A 19,250-nucleotide genomic window follows, 5' to 3' on the forward strand; every position below is an offset into this window, starting at 1 on the left:
CTGCATATCTTCTTCTTCTAATTGCAAAATGAATACTTAATACATATTCATTGACTTGGTATACGGCCTAGGGTTGCCACAATTTTGGAATGTGGGATAGATATGCTCTGTATCTTAGTATTATTGGAATATCTGGAGAATGTGGTCCATTCCTTACACGATCTGTGCTAAAAAATAAAGAGGGAATTGGAAATAGTAAAGCATGTGCGATGTAAATAAAAATATTCTGCTGAAATCAATCACATGGCAAATAGCTTACAAACTTGATATGATATGTGGCTATGTTTTCACTGTAGAAAGAATGACTCAATAAGGTTTAGACCTGCCAGTATTATGAAAAATGTCAGTGTTGCAAAAAGACTCAAAGTAATTATAAATTATAGAAAAACTAAAGTTTACAAAGTGAAAAGCAAAGTAAATACATAATTAGATAATTGAGCAAAATGATTTTGCTGTTTTGGAAAATCAGTTATACATGTGAGTCTTCACTGATTAAAAATACTAATTATTATTTTATTATTTTAATTAATGTTTGTGGTTTATTTTATTCTAGCTACTTTAAAATAATACTCTCTATTTTATATTTCTAGAAATTGCATCTTTGCTGTTTTCAAAGCAGAACTATTTCATAGCAGAATTAAGGATAAGAGATGACCTTAGTTTATATGCAAAAAAGGAATGGGGGAGGTTAATTTTGCCTTTTAGCAAGAAAGAATTTCCCAGTCAGTCAAAACCATTTATTGAGTGCTTACTTGGGGCAAAGCATTGGGGGAATATGTAAATGTTTCCTTATCTTTTTAAATGTCATTTAAATAAAAGAAACAAAAAGAAGTAAAAAAATTGAAACCGCAAATATTAGAAATGTGTTGTACAAATAAAAATTTCATTTGTAAAAACTCACTAAAAGATCCAAAGAGTAATTGGAGTGAATAGAATTCAAGGAAACTTCCTGAGGTTCTCAGAAAATAACTCTGGTTTATAAAAGTAAATGCATTACTGATTAATGCTGTTCACTCTTTTCTTAGACGCCTAATGTACAATCACCTCCATTCCGAGGAAGTAAATTTTAACTTCAGCCTCTAAAAACAGAACTCAGTGCTAACTGTATAATTATGTGATTCAATCAGGAAACAACTTTCTTATCAATTCACTTCTGTTTCTCAATCTGGGAAGCCCTCAACCTTCCTACGAGAGCCGGTCTGTCTCGGAATAGTGAGAACTTGACCCTGAGAAACAAGACGTGGGCCATAGTGGTCTAGAGTTATTGTCCAGAGAAACTTGCATCATTACCACTCATGGATCTGTTTATTGCACAAACCTTCACGTTGGCAATGAAGAAGCTAAAAATAGCCAAACATCCACAAAAATGCTGTTCTGACTTCATAACTCCATTAGTCATCGAGTAAAATGATCTGTCATCACCGTATTGAAAATAAAAAGGGAAATTTTCACTGTTTAGATTTACCATGCCCAAGCTCCACTTTGCCTCCTCTTCTCTCACCTCCTACTTACTCTTCCTCCGATGTTTTTTTTCTTTTGGGAAATGGCATCACGATCTTCCCCAGTGCCTAAGCTGAGGACTTCACAGTCATCTTTGCTCTTCCATCATATCATAGATCCAGGTTCAAATAACTTCCAAATTACGTTTCTATTTTTAACTTTAATCTCCACTGTGCCTGGCACATGATACGCATTCAATAAATGAGAATTGTTAGAGTACACGCTTCAGCAGGGCCCTTTGCTGCAGCCCACTGTCCTAACCTCACCTGTAGCTGTATCTTCTCATGCTCACTGCACTGTACGATGTTTCCTAGACTCACTTTCAAATAGCGATTTTGCACAAGCTAGGAGCTCTCTTTGGGCTGTCTTCCCCAATTTTTCTCACAGGTGAACTGCTACTCAATATCAAATTCCCAGTCTTCATAAATTTCCCTGGTATTTAAGACTCCCTGATTATGTTCCTATCAAGTTTTCTCTCCACTTTTAATATGTCACTTGTCATTTTGCATTTTAGATGTTTGTGCTTGTTTCCTACAGTGGCATCCTGAGAGTAGGAGTCGTGTCTTATTTATTTTTGAATTTCCAGAGTATGGCATAGTGCTTGAAATATTGAAGGTGCTCAATAAGTTGTTTGTATTTTTCTGTCCTCTACACAAGCATTATGAAAATCTTACGATTTACAAAAGACTTGAATGTAGTAATGGTCTCTGTGCCATGCCAGGTGTAGAAATAGTCATCATTTGGAACCGCAGATGATGGAAATGTTCATTAGGCCCCTAAGAGTGCTACAGATGCAGAGAAGTCTGCCAAATTCAGCAAAAATACAGGACCTCCAGTTAAATTTGAAGGTCAGAAAGATAATAAATAATTTTTAGTATGAGTGGATCTCAAGTATTGCATGGGACATACTTACACTGAAAATTTATTTATTCTCTGTCTGACCTTCAAATTTAACTGGGCATCCTGTTTTTATCAGGCAATCCTCCAGGTCAAAACAAAGTAGACTGTGTAAAATGGAAGAGAAGCAATAATTCGAGTAACTATAAACCCGGGTTTGCCCTTGAGAGGACTGCTTTACATTTACTGTCTTTGTGTAACTTTCCCACTTCATGGTAGTTCCCACTTTGACCCTCAAATATGAGTAGATTTGGACGTGGATCATATGATCACAGCAAATATCAATAGTAGCTCAAATCATTATTTAACAAAGATGACAAGTATAATATTGTGATTAGTTCTAGCAATACATTGTTAAACTTGTAACAAACCCAAACATACAACTGTGACAGCAGAGGAAGCCAGTTGGAAGAGTAACGTTTCTGGACAGTCTGAAAAATGGTGGATGGAATTGGAGACACTCGTTCAGCTGAAATGTGGGAAGCAGAGTTGGTTACTACTGGCATGTATATTGTAATGTTGAACAGGGTGTAAATGTATTGGGTGTCACTTTAAGGAGGAGATGGTAGCAACTTTAGAAGTCCCCCTAGGGCCCTAACTGCCTGACCTCCTACCTCTACAGTTTCGCCTTGCAGCATTTCCCCTTTTGTGCAGTTTGCTTCACATACTTTGTCCCTCTTTTGGTTTCTTGAGTGCAGCTGTCTGCCTCCGAACCCACACATCCAATTGTCCTCACTCCGATCTCCAAAGTGAAACAGACTTTCCTCTTCTCCTCTACTCTGGGACCCTCCACTCTAGTCCCCCCAGTCTCCATTTAAATCCCCTCTTCTTATTTCATGCAGCCATACTTTTTTAAGACTGTTTTTTGTGTGAGTGTGTGCCCCTGGAGGACATCAGGTTTCCCAGCTAAATAGTAAGAGTAACTTTTTTTTCCCTTCTCTGCATTTAGTTCAATTTGTAATAATATATTTGTGCTATTATTTGGTGATTCTTTGCCTTTTCAATTGGACTGTAAGTTCTGTGATTTCAATGTATTTGACATATCTGGCATTAAATAAATACTTGCAGCAAGTATGTGTGACTATAGGGAAACAGTTTAGTAGATGTAAAATTTAATAAAGACTCCAGCTGTCCAGATGCAAAATGGGCTGCCTTTAAATTACTGAGCTTGTGATCACTTGACATTTTTAACCAAAGGATGAATGCCCATCTGTCAGTGATAAGGATGTTCCAGAAGGGTTTATACAAAAAATGGAGTGGGAAGTTGATGGCCTCTGAGGTCTTTTCTGACCTTTATATCTGTGACTTACAAATGAACTTTACAGTACAACTTGCTTATAAATTAGAACTGCCAGTATTTTATAAATAATCTTAGTTATTCTGAAATACTAATAGAATGAGACCCACTAATGATTGGACGTTAAATTTCTGATCAGTATTGATTAAAACAATGAGAATGAGAGATGATTTTCCTTATTTTTTCTTTCTTTTCCAGATGAGGCTATGAAGACATACATTAATTAAAGAAGTTGTCAAGTTGAAGTTTGGGATAGATTGAGATTTAGAACTCAAGATTCAGGAAGTCTCCTCTGCATGTTGGATAGTGAGTTTCTGAATTCTTTAATGTTTTAAAATATAAGGAAAATAAGCATATTATTTAGCATACTGAATGATTAGAAATAAAATAATGTAAAAGCATTTTCAATTTCCCAATGAAATTATAATTAAATTCAGAAAATTCTGCAATTTTCATTTCCTTGGTTTCTGATATCAAAAATTATATATGATGCCAACTATTATAATGCATCATATTTCCTTTCCATAAAATAAGTGCTTCAAAACATGCATCTATTTGCTTCTAAAAACTTGTCATGTTATAAAAAAAATCTTCATAAATTAGACATTTCTAATGTATCAGATACCATCATAAAAATACTGTTTTCACTTACTCATAGCAATGCATTCATAACTAATGTTATTTAAAAATTTAAATTATGTGTTATTATGAAATGCATTCGCCATTATCCATACGCATGATGTTTATTTTCTTTTTATTTTCTTTAATTATTTTATAGTGCTTACCTAATGGTACGCACATTTTATTTAGTTATTTATTTTTTAAAAGACTTTATTTTTAAGTAATCTCTATACCCAGTGTGGGGCTTGAACTTACAACCTGTGATCAAGAGTCACACGCTCTACCAACAGCTAGCCAGGTACCTTGGCTAATGCTTTTTAAATATTAGCTCATTAAGCCCTGATAAGAACCCTCCAATAGAACCACTTTTGATTTTTAAATTTACAGAAGAGGAAACTAACATAAGTAGGTATTTAAGATACATAAATAGATGTTTAGTCAATTGACTAAGGCCATAGGTTGTATGCAGTATAACTAAGATTTGAACCAAGGCAGTCTGGTTGCAGACTGATACTCTTAATCATTATGTGATAGCAACTAAAATATTAACAGTGCAGTCGGATAAAAAATAAGCAAAAATATCTTGCTCCATTCCTTCCTCATATCTTTTACCACGTCTTAAAGGTAAGCATACTTAGCATTCGTAACTATTTCCGGTAAATATCACCATCGCTTTAAACACCTTTAAATACCTTTATTTACTAATTTTTTTAATGTGTAAATTTGAACATATTACTTCTAATTCTTTTTCAACTTCCATGCCTATATTTTTGTTAGTTGTGTTTTGGTTATTTTAGTTTTTGACAAATTATGCTTATGTGATCATTATTTAACTTAGAACCAAGTACTATGAAAGACATATAATCCAATGCCATTAAAATTTGGGATCATTTTACCTTCTCTCCTTATAATTGTTCAGAATTATTCTATACTTTTCTTTGCTTAAATGAAGAACATGTCTTTATCATACAACTTTATGATAAAATCCACAGGTTTTCTGTGTTTTTATTTGCTTTATTAAGGAGGTATTATAATGTCCTCCTGATTCACTGGTCATATATGTCAAATATTTATCAGATTCCATTTTATATGTAATCATTACAACAGAGTTTGCAATATGGCTATTTCCTATAATAATATCAGTATGTATGTAAATATACCTAAATGAATCACTCATTATACTTAAAGATTTCTATAGATAAACATAATAATTATGTATTCGTATAATAGGAAAATTATATAATGTTATTATATATGTAATAAATTTGTGAATTATTCCAATTTGAAATGTGTTAGTATTACATAGGATATATTTTTAGTTTTTTAGTTAATAGAACCATTTATATTCCTATGATAATCTTCTAGTCTCCAAGGAATATAAAGTAATTATACAAAGTATCCTATAGAAAAATTTTAATACTGAGTTACCCTTTCCTCACTGGGTCAGCTACATATATCCTTTTCTGTTCTCTCAGCAAAATCAGTAATTCTGAGACTTTTAAACAAATCCAGTTCAGTTTGCCCAGTACATTAAGATATTATGGTTGCTCACTGTGGTTGTCACTTAAATTTTCAAGGAAACTTTTTAGTATACTCTCATTAGATACAGTTTCTTGTCTGGTTCATACAATGGTATTGAACCAAGTGCTAAATATTCTTAGTGGCCTTGTTGCTGAGATTTCTTTGTTAAGGAAACATGGACATTGCTCACTCACAAGATTATACCTTTCCTACCCCACTTAAGGGGAGGATCCAGGAGAAAAAGAGAAGGGGAGAGACATATCATTAGTAGGATGACAATAATCTAAAGGAAACGTGGGAAATGATGTCTACTGTACTCACTTAGATCTAGTAACAACATGCATATTTTAATCATGTGGAGAATTTTATTTTCCCTGGATATTTTCCTATTGAGGTTCCTCAGTGTCTAATTTTTTAACATTATTGGTTTTGTCCCATTTGAAACACTAAGGTTTGAGCAACTGTACCATAAGAGCATTGAACATGCACATAAAATTAATATTAATATTTTAAATCTCAGAATAATCAGTATGTTCTTTTGAAAATTTCAGTACAAATAATATAAAAGTGCCTTGTAAACACAGTACAGAATATAAGATTGCATGACAGAATGGAAAATTCTACCAAAAGCTTTAAAATAATAGAATGGTAAGTAGAGTTTGCCTCAGAGTTTAACATGAAGATATTCTTATATAATTGCTGTGAGAATAATCATGCTCAAATATAATTAATGAATGTCCATAAATGGAATATCAGTATTCACTGAGTAATCAGGAAACTTTCACATACATACATTTTGGGGATAAATACCTAAATAAACATCTATACTGCATACATAATAACCCAGCTAATGTCTAATATTTTATTATCAATGTATTAAACACTACAAAGTAACAAGTTCCTTGTGTAAAGTTTATGCAAAAATAATGACTTTCACCAAGGCTTGAATCAATGTCTGCAGAGATAGATGTGTAAAGGTGGTACCTATCACCCTGTTCACAATTCAAATCACCTGTACAGCCATAACTTCCCCCAAACTGGTGGTGTTTAGCATGGTGGACATTTTGGGGTTTTACTAAAGTTTTAAATCAATCTATGGAGTAGAAAGAGAACACAGTAAGGTTTTAACCATTGATTAAATATTAAAGTCCTCAAGTTTTTATGGGATGATGCAGTTGACTTCAGTACTGTTCTGGAAAAAGGCAAGGATATGCAAATACTTATATGAGGACAAATGAGAACAACTAAGTTTTATGTATGTTGACTTTGTTAAGAAACAGGGAAAATGTTAGATATATTCTCACTTTGGAAGGAGGTGATTATTTTCAATTTTGGCACTGAAAATAGTATTTTCCCATGATTTTAGCCTATCATTCTAAAAAAGTGTCTTGTTTGACAACAGCTATCAACATTTATTGCTAGATAGGATGATAATAGCATTAGGGCGAAACATCCCTGCATCAAACATAGTAACTGGCTAGATAGCATTAGAGCTCTCCATAGAAAAACAAATAGTCTAAAACATCTTTTATATAACACTTTCTTCCTTTTTTTTTTAATAACACTTTCTTTACTTTGAGGTGAGTTTATCTTAAAGTAACTAGAGTGCTTAAGAAGAACAAGAGAAGGTAAAAAAGTGTTATTCATAAAGGAAATAAACACAATTAAATATAATCAGTTTGAAAAGGAGACAAATTATTCACTTAAGTAAGAATGAAATATAAATAGGCTCCTTTATTGGAGTAAGATGGGAATCTTGATTTCCCTGATTCTGAGAAAATGTTTATTGGGTTAGGGACAATTAATTACGAAGGGGCAGTCTCAGGCAAAGAGTAAAGAAAATAATATTGTGATGCTTATTTTAAATAGGAATCTTACAGAGGAGTGGATAATCAAACAGATCAGTGCCATCTTGTCTTCTTACTTTGCTCTTGGTCTTTTCCTACTAGCATCTTTTGTCATGGGGCAGTTTATGTTATTTATGTTTGATTTTACATGTCTTCTATTTAAAGACCTCAGTGGTTCCTTACTGCTTACAGAATAAGTCTGCAACCACAAAGCAGGGCAATTGTAAATGTGGCCCCAGTTTTCTTTTCAATTTCAGCCTCTCTGTATCACCAATAGGTCCGATGTTGGGGGCACCAGACCACCCAGGTACTCTGAACTGAGCGCCGTTTCCCTGAACAACATGCACTTGTGTTCACACTCTGCTTTGACTTCAGCCTTCAAGGCTCTCAGAACAAATGCTACCAATATCAGACTCTTTCTTGGGTGACGTAATCACTAGTACAATACAATCTATACTGTTTAGAAGATATTTCTGTATCTGTAGTGTGATTAGTCCATGAGGTCCTAGAGGGCCTACCTGATGCTTTATTCATCTTCATGACTCCGTTTTCCAGGCACAGTAGAAATTCTGTAAGCTCTTTTGTAAATGATGGCTGATGTTATAAGCCATTTTGTTATTATTCTGTATCTAAACAGACCAGTTTTGTGTGTTTGTGTGTGTGTGTGTGTTTAATCTTGTGTGTGTTTAATAGTGTGCTTAGATTTTTATGACCATACATTAGTGGATGTAAAGGACTTTAATAAAGATCTATTAATATGTAATTTATTTTTTTAAATATTTGTTTCTTTATTTTAGAGAGAGAGCATGAGCAAGTGAGGGGAGGAGCAGAGGGAGAGGGAGAGAGAGAATCTTAAGCAGGCTCCACACCCAGTGTGGAGCCCTACTCGTGGCCTGATCCCATGACCCTAAGATCACGATCTGAGCCAAAATCAAGAGTCAGACACCCAACTGACTGAGCCACCCTGGTGCCCCAAAGATTTATTAATGTGTAATTTAAAAACAAAAACAAAGTTGTATATCCAACTCAGTTTTCTTTTTAAAGGAATGACTGTCAAATTTTGTAATTTAAGGCCAATTAAGGTATCAGAGACATAAGAGAGTTGATGCCATCATTTTTCTCTTTTTTCTTTTGTTTGTTCCAATATATTTATTTGCTTGATAAATACTAGAGATTTTCTTTGTCTAATCACATCAATCTTGCTCATACTATATGCGTGACTTAGAACAGACTATTATTACATTGATTGGAATGATGTTAAGTAACACCTTTAAAAATTATAATGATTTTTTCATTATAAAAATACATATTTTTCATTGAAATGCAAGAAGAGTTTTACTGTAGAAATCAATAGAGATAATCTTCAATTAAAATAACATGATTTTTTTGAAGTAGGAATATTTATTTCCAATTGAATATACATGTCCAAAAGTTTAAAATGTTTTCCAAATATGAGACTAAAATTTTTCCAAACTCACATAATTGAATGTGAGCAAATCAGGAAAGTTCTTAGCACACACATAAACACACACACAGGTACACAAAAATACACACACAGGTACACAAAAAATTTGGTTTTAGATTGTTAGCCTATAAACAACACTGAAATGCCAATAATGAATAAGATACAGCAGTTTGTTAAGTTGAATATGCAAACATGTATAGTCATAGAAATAATTCATGTGGTTTATAAATTATCTTCTAGAAAATTCATTTTCCCTTCTAATTTTTCTTTTTTAATTTATAGGAGATACTCATGTCCTTATAAGTTGTGTGTGTGTGTGTGTGTGTGTGTGTGTATGTGTGTATATATATATAAATAAATCATCACCCAAGTTGTATGTATACATTATTATTCAACACCCAAATACCCACAATTTGTTAGATTTTTGATGAAAGAAAATATATTTTCAGCATAAGGAAATATTTTACAAAGAGTGATTTTGTATCTACAGTTTTGCCTCTAATCACAGATTGTATATTGCTCATGCTCATAATTTTTTAACAATAATTTTGGAGCAGCACCTCTGTATCATGTCATTTGTGTATAACTACAAAGTCTGTGACTACAATTACAGCAATATATTCCACTTAACATTAAAACAGTATATTCTCAGGGAGTTGTGGGCAAGAATAGAGCTTGGTGTGAATGCTCATTCAAAGAAACACTTTCTTCTCTTCTTTTTTTTCTTTTCTGTGTCTTCGGGTAGTGGTAGACTTTGGGTGTCTGTGCTGTTGTTTAGCATCTTCTTTTCTTCCGCATTGTTTTCCATGTGAACCTACCAAGTGTCTGCATGCTGTCACATTTTGTTGTCATATATTTTTCTTAAAACACAAAGCCAACCATGTGACCCCACTGTTGAGAATCCCTCAGTGGTTCCTTAGGACTAAGAGGCCTAACTGGGATAAAAGACTCTGTCCAGGGCCTCCTGGATGGCTCAGCTGGTTAGGCCTTGGACTCAATGTTGGCTCGGGTGGTGATCTCAGGGTTGTGAGATCAAGCCCTGCATTGGGTTCTGCACTCAGTGGGGAGTGTGCTTAAAATTCTCTCTCCCTCTCTCTCTGCCTCTCCTCTCCCCCACCCCACTTTCTTTCTCTCTCTCTCTAAATAAATAAACTCTCCAAAAAAAAAAAAAAAAAGACTCTTCAGTCTGGTCCTGCCTGTCTTTCTCGCCTTATCTCTCAGCTTTTCTTGATCAGATGCTTTGCACTTGGGCCATTTGTGGGTCCTCATTAAGCCATGCAATTTCACGTTTCCATGCCTTGCCCCTTATAAACTTAGAAAACTGTTATACTCTTCAAGATGCAGCTCAAAATGCTGTTACTTGCTTTCTCCCTCTGTTCTATGCATATCTGTATGTGTAGCCCGGTTGCCATGAATCCATCTCTATTTTAGAAGTGGTGTATATATCTGATCACACCTGAGTGGGAATGCCTTTAAATCTTTGCATCTCCTTAGAACAGTGCTGTACTCAGGCAGTGTAAAAAGATAGAATGATTGACATTGGGGTAAATTAAGTATTTAACTTGCAAAACAATTGCTACTGGTAAGTTTGGACATGATTAATTTAGAATATAGGATGTTTGTTTATACTTCTTTTTAATCCCCTACATGTAGGAAGACTCTCTTTAGACTGGCCCAATACCCTCATATTTATGTTTACAAGCTTATAAATTTTCAAATATATAAATATTCCTTCCACTTTGCTGACAATTGTGTTTTTAAGCTCAAATGCAAGAAGTCAGGAGCAATAGAATGATATGATCATAAATATGTATACATAATATATGCTATATAAAATTTAAACAAGTTATATACACATAAATATTATGTATATATAATATATACACATATCAGAGACATATATAGTATATATACATCATATCACACAAAAAACATTTATGTGTATATAATATATGTATATAAATGATAATATATATTTACGTATACATGACTTTCCAATGAATTTATGAGGACTAGATATATTTAAATTAATAAGCTATAAAAATATTCAGGATATAATAAATAGCATGGACTATAAATGTGGAAATTGACAAGCTAATTGAACCATACAGAGGCAGTGCTTAATAGATTGTGAAAATAGAAACACAGATAGATAGATATAATTTGTATAAATATACCTAATACTTTTTCATTATTTTCACATGTTAAAATTCACCATGTTGTTAAAATATTACTAAGGTCTTAAAGATATTTATACTAGAGTTTGTAGCTATAGTCATGTATGATACTGTCTCTTTATTTTAATCCAAACATTCCTCTTCAGTATCTAGATATTTTTCTTAGGTTCACATTTTGAAAGTCAACATAAATAACTTCTGTTTTGACCAATAGCATAAAGTTGTTTTGAGCTAATTATGCAAAACATTTTCAATATTATTTAAACCAGTGGTTTCTAAACGAAGGTGGTTTTACCCTCAAGCAGACCTATAACAAGGTCTATATTGATGTCACAACCTGGGAGCAGGTGCTGCTGACATCTGGTGGGCTGAAGCCAGGGGGGCTGCTCAACATTCTACAACACATAGGACAACCCCCCCCCCCACATTTGACCCAAAATGTTGATATTGCCGAGGTTGAGAAACCATGCTTTACACAAGTTGTCTTCAGTCCCTACATTTAGAGAATCATTTAAGATCCTTAAAAGAAGTAGCCCAAATTCCTGTGTGACCTAAATAGCATTAAGTAGAATCAAGTTCTGTTATTATTTTGTATTTCAAAATCATTAAAGAAAAAAAAAACAACTTTCAAAACTTCCATTCAAGTAATGATATTTTTCGTTTCTTTCTATATTTGTTGACTTGGGGCATATAATCATATCTTAATAATTCTTTACATTGGGATCAAGTCCTTTTGTTCAGGACCATGACAGATGCATAGTATAGTAGATTAGGTATGTCTGTGTTGAGAGGGACAGGTTTCCACAGAGCACCCAGAGCCTGTATATTGTAATCCACTCTTTTCTGAAAAGTATCTTGTGAAAAGGGAAGAATAGAACTTGGGAGCTAATCTAGACCCTCTGACCTCTCTAGGCAACATTGTAATTAAATTATGCTATATAGACCCCCCCCCCCAAAATTAAGTTATCCTTAGAAACAAATACTTCCAACCTTCTTTAGCATCCAGTTCAACTCAGTTGAAATGATTGAGGCAGTGTATAGTGCAAAGTAAACCAGGATCACTGACATCCTTAATTTGTTCTCAAAATAAGATGTGGGATGAAAGTATTAAACTAAATGATTTGTTACCATGACACCAAAGTACTGTGAGTGAACTCCAAAAAAGTTGCTCTGTTAAAGTCCATTGCAAATTATGTTCTGTTTGGAGTAAAAAATATGTTCTGAATCTCGCTCTCAGTATATTTATAATTAGCTTCTTAATCAGTTTATTAAATGTGGCTCTGGTAACATTTTAAATTCCCTTTCAGATCTATTTCTGTGAAGAATGTCACATAAAGTCTCATATATATGTCAGTGTGTGTGTGTCCTGGACCATGCATATATGTGACGCATATATGTCTGATATATACTTGATATGTATGTGTGTATGTATATATACATATACTTAAAATGGCTATAAATATAAATATTTATAAATATAAGCTTTACTCTACCTAAAGAATAAGTGTACGATGAGGGAGGCCAAACACTTGTGTTACGGTTATTTATTCCTTTATGGGGAACCATATTCCGAATTAGCAGGGAGGTAGCTTTGTGATATATATTGAGTTACATTTTTGTTTGTTGATTCATACATTTTAATTAAAAAAAGAAAACATAGAAATTATTTTTAAATACTATTATAAAAGCCCAAATCTTCATTGAAAGAAGGATGGTTTTACTTCAGTGAAAACAAACATGTTTAATCCTTATTACCTGCCTTCAAGGAAGACATAATTTGTTGCAGTATATTGTCAACTATTTTAATACAAGTCAGAATAAAGAATGTCTTATAATAGAGTTAGAAGCAAAATACAGTAAGATGGAGTAATTATATCTGATTAGGTTGAAAACAATCATCATTAAGAAAATGACTTTTGGGCTAGGTTTTGAAGAATTAGGAAGATTTCCATAAATAAAGAATAAAGGTATCAAGATGCAGTTTCAGGCAACATATTCTTTCTTACAGTCAATTAAATTTAATTTCTGATAATGCATTTTGTTTTCTGCAAACTTTCAATAAAAATGTGAGATCGTAGTTTATCACAATCTGATCATAACGTTTGAGAGTAAATTCAGATAAATTGTCATAACCTCCGTACTTTAATTTTTAGAATATATGCCATTCCTTTACGTAAGTTAACTCATAGTAAAATTATAAAAATTATAATAATTTCTAAAAGTGGACACTGTTGAGTTTAGTGTTCCGTCACAACAGCTATGTACTTTGTGCCATAGTGTGGTTAGTAAATTTATTTCTCTTTGCTTCCTCATGATCTCTAAGCACATGAAAAAGATTCTCTACAGTTTCATTCCAGTTTATATATGGTATTGCAGTGCAAAGTAAGGATGGAGTGGGAAATAGAGATCAGACATGCAAGGATGCATAATTCAGTTAAAAAATCTAAAGTTAATGCTCAGCAAGTGGGTGATATTTAGAGCAGGAAGACTAAATAGGAAAATGCTGTCGGGTAAGAGATGGGGTAAGAAAGACAGAGATAACAGGACAGAATATACATAGGAGGTATAGGGAATATAAGTTATGATCGTTATGAGGATAGACAAGTAGGAAAGCAGAGGTCATAGATGACTTTGGGTTTGAGTTTCAGAAGCTGGGTTGAAGCTGGTGCCCTCTGGAAGTAGTGAAAGGAGCAGGACAGAGGGAAACACAGAGTCTTCCTTCTGACATGCTGAAAGCGAGAAATCTCTGGATAGTCAGTAAACAGCAATAGTCAAGTTCAGGAAAAAAGCTGGGCTTGAAATATAGCGGCACACATCATTCACATACAGATGGCATTTGAAGTGGCAGGAATAGATGTGGATGCAAAGGAAAAATGGCGATAGGAGAAGGCAAGAGAGCCTGGTTGGGATGCCCCCAAGCTATACACAATTAGGACCTTTTCCTCCCACTCTCTTTGTCACTTGTTATTTCCTCCCAGGTACACCTTCTCCCCCGGGAAGCACAAAGTCAATATGATATTGCTTTATCGGTACTAAGTGATTCACCTCTGTCTTTCATTTACAACCACAAACTTCCCACTTCCCCCATAAGATCAACAGATGACATGGGGCTGCTTCTACTAGTCGTTGCTAAGCTGTGTACTAATTTATGTGACTCTTCCCAGGTAACAAAAATGTTTTCATCCAATTAATTATGCACTAACAAGTGTCTGTTGTTGGACATTCCATTCCCTGGAGGATGGGCAAAGAGAAGAACTCTGTTTATAATTCCTGTTAACACCTCTCAAATTGTGCTACGATAGAATCTGGCTCCTCTGCCAGGCAACATCACCTGTTCTGCTAAGTGTCAGAAAATATTCCAGCCTAACCATCTGCAAAATTGTAACAAAGGCAGAGAATAGTACTATAATTGAATGTGGTTGGTACTTTGTTCTCATTTATTGCTCTTTTTCCTCCACTCAGAGCACCCACCCCGTTCTTTCAGATTTCCTCCCACCTCACTGCCCACACCATCTCAGTAACTGTGGCTTGTTCCCTTTCCTCTTCCTGAATGGAATTCCTCTCCTCTGGCTACAGTACCCTCTCACTACATGATATTCTGTATCCCCATGGCTTTAAATAGACTCTATATGGTGATGACTTCCAAACGAATAGCCCAAGCTTTTGCCACCTCTCTTCACCACATACTATTCCTTCAAGTTTGGATTCCCACAGCCTACTTCTTTCTTGATGTCACTGTGATATTGATATTGAATATCTGGTAGGCATCTTAGTTGAATGTATCCAATACCTAACTCTTGGTTCTACTGCCCCCACCCATTCTTCCCAATACCAGTAATAGCCCCATCATTTACCTGTAGCTCAAGCCAACATGCCGACAGAATACTTAATTTGTCTCTTTTCCTGTTAACCCACAGCGACCTGCTCAACCTTTGCTATTTATTGCCTCAACTTTCAAACTATAGTCTCAATCTGATACCGTTTCTGTTGGCACAGCCTCAATGCTTCATCTCTTGCAAGGAACTGGAAATAGTCTTCCAACAGGTATCACCTCATCTGCCTCCTACCTACCTCGTGGGGAGGGATATGGCGTCAACATAACCCAGTTCATTTCCTCTTCAGGGCCTTTGAACTTGCTGGTCTATCTGCATAATATTTTTCTCTTTTATATGCTTGCATGGCTCGTTCCCTTATTTAATTCAAGTCTCTGCTCAGATGAGACCACTTCAGAAAGAGGTAGAAGGATTGCCCTTTGTAAATTATCCCCTGCCCTCATCACTTTTTATCCGATGTCTCTGCTTTATTTTTATCAGAGTATTGACGTTTTATTATGTATTTATATTTTTATTTGTTCGCCATTTGCCTCCTTCACTGTTATTTCAGTGCTATGAAGGTAGAGACTTTTCCTTCTCTGCTGCTCTATCCCAAGAACTTAAAATACTACCTACTAATATTCAGAATTATTTGTTTAGTGGATGAATGGAATATTCAAGGGATTTAGAAATTCAAGTCTTTTATGTTTGACATGACTCTGCCTTAAACCTTTCCCATTTCATCGGAAGGAATATAGTCAAAATATTTAAGGATAAAAGGAGGCAAAACATACCAGTATTCTCTGATTAGTTCCACTAATGATCTTACACATTTGCCTGTGAAAAGCCTGCTTTTCCTAAGTGAGCATTCATGTTTTATCTGTTGCCCTTATGTTTGTATTAAGAGTCTTTAAAGAGTGCAGCCAGACTGCCTTCTTCCTAAGAGTTTTATTTCCTCATGCTGAATGTAGGACTTTTATATTTAGAAGCACAAACTCTTTCCTAATTATATACAACCTACTGTTCTAAATTTTGCATGCCACTTTGCAGTTTAGTGCTATGCGATTTGCTTGCTACCAATTTCGGTGTCAGAAATTTGACATTTAGATTGCTTTTGAAAAGTAATGGTAAAGTGGATTTAGTACTGAATGAAACTTAGCATCTGCTTTCTTGGCTTCTTTTTAATTGTTTTTTTCTTTCACTTATGTCTGATGATCCACGCACAAAGTCATGATAATAGGTCAACTACTCATCATGATTTGTAAATTAAGAGAAAATATTTTTAACCCTCAGTAAGCTCATTTTCCTGAGAAATTTTCTCAGAAAATAAGAAAATAGAATACTACCTTTATAGTTTGTTAAATAAACACCTACACATTAATTCACATTTCTTAAAGACATTGTAATTTATAGAAAGAACCTAGAAATGTTGGTTTATTATGAATTTCTGCCATTAGCTAGGTTCATATCGTGGTTTGGAATTTTAACTAACAAATGAATTATCCCTAACAATTGAACAGCATCACTTATGTTTGTGGTCATATGTTAGGTCTCTCTCTCTCTCTCTCTCTCTTTTCATCCATCTATCTATCTATAAATATATATATACATATATGTATACACATACATATACATATATTTGTGATATTTATAATTATGTGTGCATATAAATATGTATAAATATTCAATCAACAAAGCATTAATTGAAGTTCACAACAGTTAAAATGAATAAAAATTCAGATCTTTCTTGTTTTGCTTAATGCCTGTTCTATTCACTAATTCATAAAATTGAGTTTGTGGGCAATATGTTAAAATACTGCAAAGCCTCTATGGTAAAATATGGTAATACCTTTTAATAGGACATAAATAACAATATTATTCAAAATTTCCCTTAGGGTGTTACCTAATTTTAGTTATACTGTGAGGCAGCTTGAAAAAGGGCAAACTCATTAAAGGACTTCATTGTGACTATTTTTCCAACCTGTAAAATAAGATTGAAATTACTTTATTTACAGTTTTGCCTTTGAGCTATATTTTCCTTCATTGTAAAAGAGAGCAGCTGGTGGTATTCCCAAATGTTAGCCTAACTTGAAACATTCTCACACTCCTTTTTGCTTGTTTGATATTATCTTTAGATATCACAGCTACATAATAAGAATCTCCTTTGGCACTTGAAAATTGAAGATGGGAAGGGCTCAAATACTTACACATTTTAGAGTATAGGCAAGTGAATTTCTCTTGCAAAAAGTCATATTTGATATTATTCTTATCTTCCATTAAGTCCATGATTTCTAAGCTAAAACTTTTGTTTTCTGTTTACAGACTGCAATCCAGCTTTGCAGATCACCATGGTCAATTTTAGGTTTGATTTAAATGGGCTATATATGTTACAAATGGCAAGACCTCATTCTTTTTTATGACTGAGTAATATTCCATTGTATGTGTATATAGTATTCCTCTTTATCCATTCATCTATCGATGGACACTTGGGTTGCTTCCATACCATGACTATTATAAATAATGCTGCAATAATATATCTGCTTGAATTAGTGTTTTCAATTTCTTTGGATAAATACCCAGTAGTGGAATTACTGGATCAAAAAAGAATGAGATCTTACAATTTGCACCAACATGAACGAACTTCGAGGGTATAAGCCTGAGTAAAATAAGTCAGACAGAGAAAGGCAAATACCATATGATTTCACTCACATGTGGATTTTAAGAAACAAAACAAACAAAAAAAGGCAAACAAAAGAAGAGACTCTTCAATATGGAGAAAACACTGGTAGTTGCCAAAGGGAAGGTGGGTAGGGGGTGAGTGAAATAAATGAAGGGAATTAAGAGTATACTTATCATGATGAGCACTGAGTAATATATAGAATTGTTGAATCACTATATTGTACACCTGAAACTAATATAATACTGTATGCTAATTTTACTTCAGTTTTTAAAAAAGTATGAATAAATAAATAAATGGGCTATACAATGTTTTTTCAAAGTTAATAAAAGATTTTAGGTTGTTTTGTTTTTACAGAAAAGAATGTGATAACTTGATTATTTCTTTAATAATTTTGTTGCTTGATACATGTTCTTCTCATAATTTCCAACTATCTCAAGTTTTGTATCTTTTTTTGGGAAAGTATCTCTCAGAGTAAATTACTTCAGTTTTTTTTATCATAAAAGTTTAGTGATATAATTAATGATAGTTGGCAATTATCTTCTAAATGTTCAGGTAAACACACAAAACTTAGCCATTTAAATGCCATTAATATTTATGTTTTGTGAATTTTTTTAAATATGAGGAAATCTCATGAAAGATAAAACACATTTGTGTAGTACACTTACCACATCTTTTTTTCATTGAAGTATAGTTGACATAGAATGTTACATAGTTTAGGTATACAACATGGTGATTGAACAATTCTATACTTCACTCAGTGCTCACCACCATAAGCATAGTCAACATCTGTAGGCTCACCTGTAAAAAGTACTATTTCTGGTTTTTGATATTTGGCATGCAAAATGATTATAAAATGATGTTCTTCTTACTGCCAATCTTCTTTTACAATATTTTTTCAAAACATATCAAACAAACATTCAGTAAGTATAAATGCAAATAGAACCCCTTATGGGGAAAATGTTCAGTTGCTTGATTTAGTTTATTATTTTCTTTAATGATAAATTATACTGTCATTAATATTTGTTCATAATTTTTGACAATTTCCACTGCTCTCCTGCTGTAGAATATTTCTCTGTGTCTCATTTCTCTTTGGCCAATTCTTTTTTTTTTTTTAATAATAATTTTTTATTATATTATGTTAGTCCCTAGTTTTTGATGTAAAGTTCCATGATTCATTACTTGCGTGTAACACCCAGTGCACCATGCGATATGTGCCCTCTTTAATACCCATCACTGGCCTAGCCCAATCCCCCACCCGCCTCCCCTCTAAAGCCCTCAGTTTGTTTCCCAGAGTCCATAGTCTCTCATGGTTCATGCCCCCTTCTCTTTATCCCTGCTCTTTGGCCAATTCTTATTCCACATAAACTGCTAATCCTTATAATCAGTCTAAACTAGAAAGTAGAAAAAGGAAGGAAGTCGAATGCATCATCAGT

The 19,250-nt window shown here is 33.8% G+C and overlaps 1 long non-coding RNA gene across 1 annotated transcript in view; it reads left to right on the forward strand.

Moving 5' to 3' along the window:
- The first annotated feature begins 3,903 nt into the window (after nt 1–3,903).
- Nucleotides 3,904–19,250, forward strand: part of LOC103677531 — a 44,286-nt gene continuing 28,939 nt past the window's right edge. Inside the window, exon 1 of the long non-coding RNA XR_572425.2 lies at nt 3,904–4,000. This is a non-coding gene — a long non-coding RNA (uncharacterized LOC103677531). The remainder of the gene's footprint in view (nt 4,001–19,250) is intronic.

The sequence above is a fragment of the Ursus maritimus genome, unplaced genomic scaffold (assembly GCF_017311325.1).
Source record: "Ursus maritimus isolate PB19 unplaced genomic scaffold, ASM1731132v1 scaffold_10, whole genome shotgun sequence".
Lineage (NCBI taxonomy): Eukaryota > Metazoa > Chordata > Mammalia > Carnivora > Ursidae > Ursus > Ursus maritimus.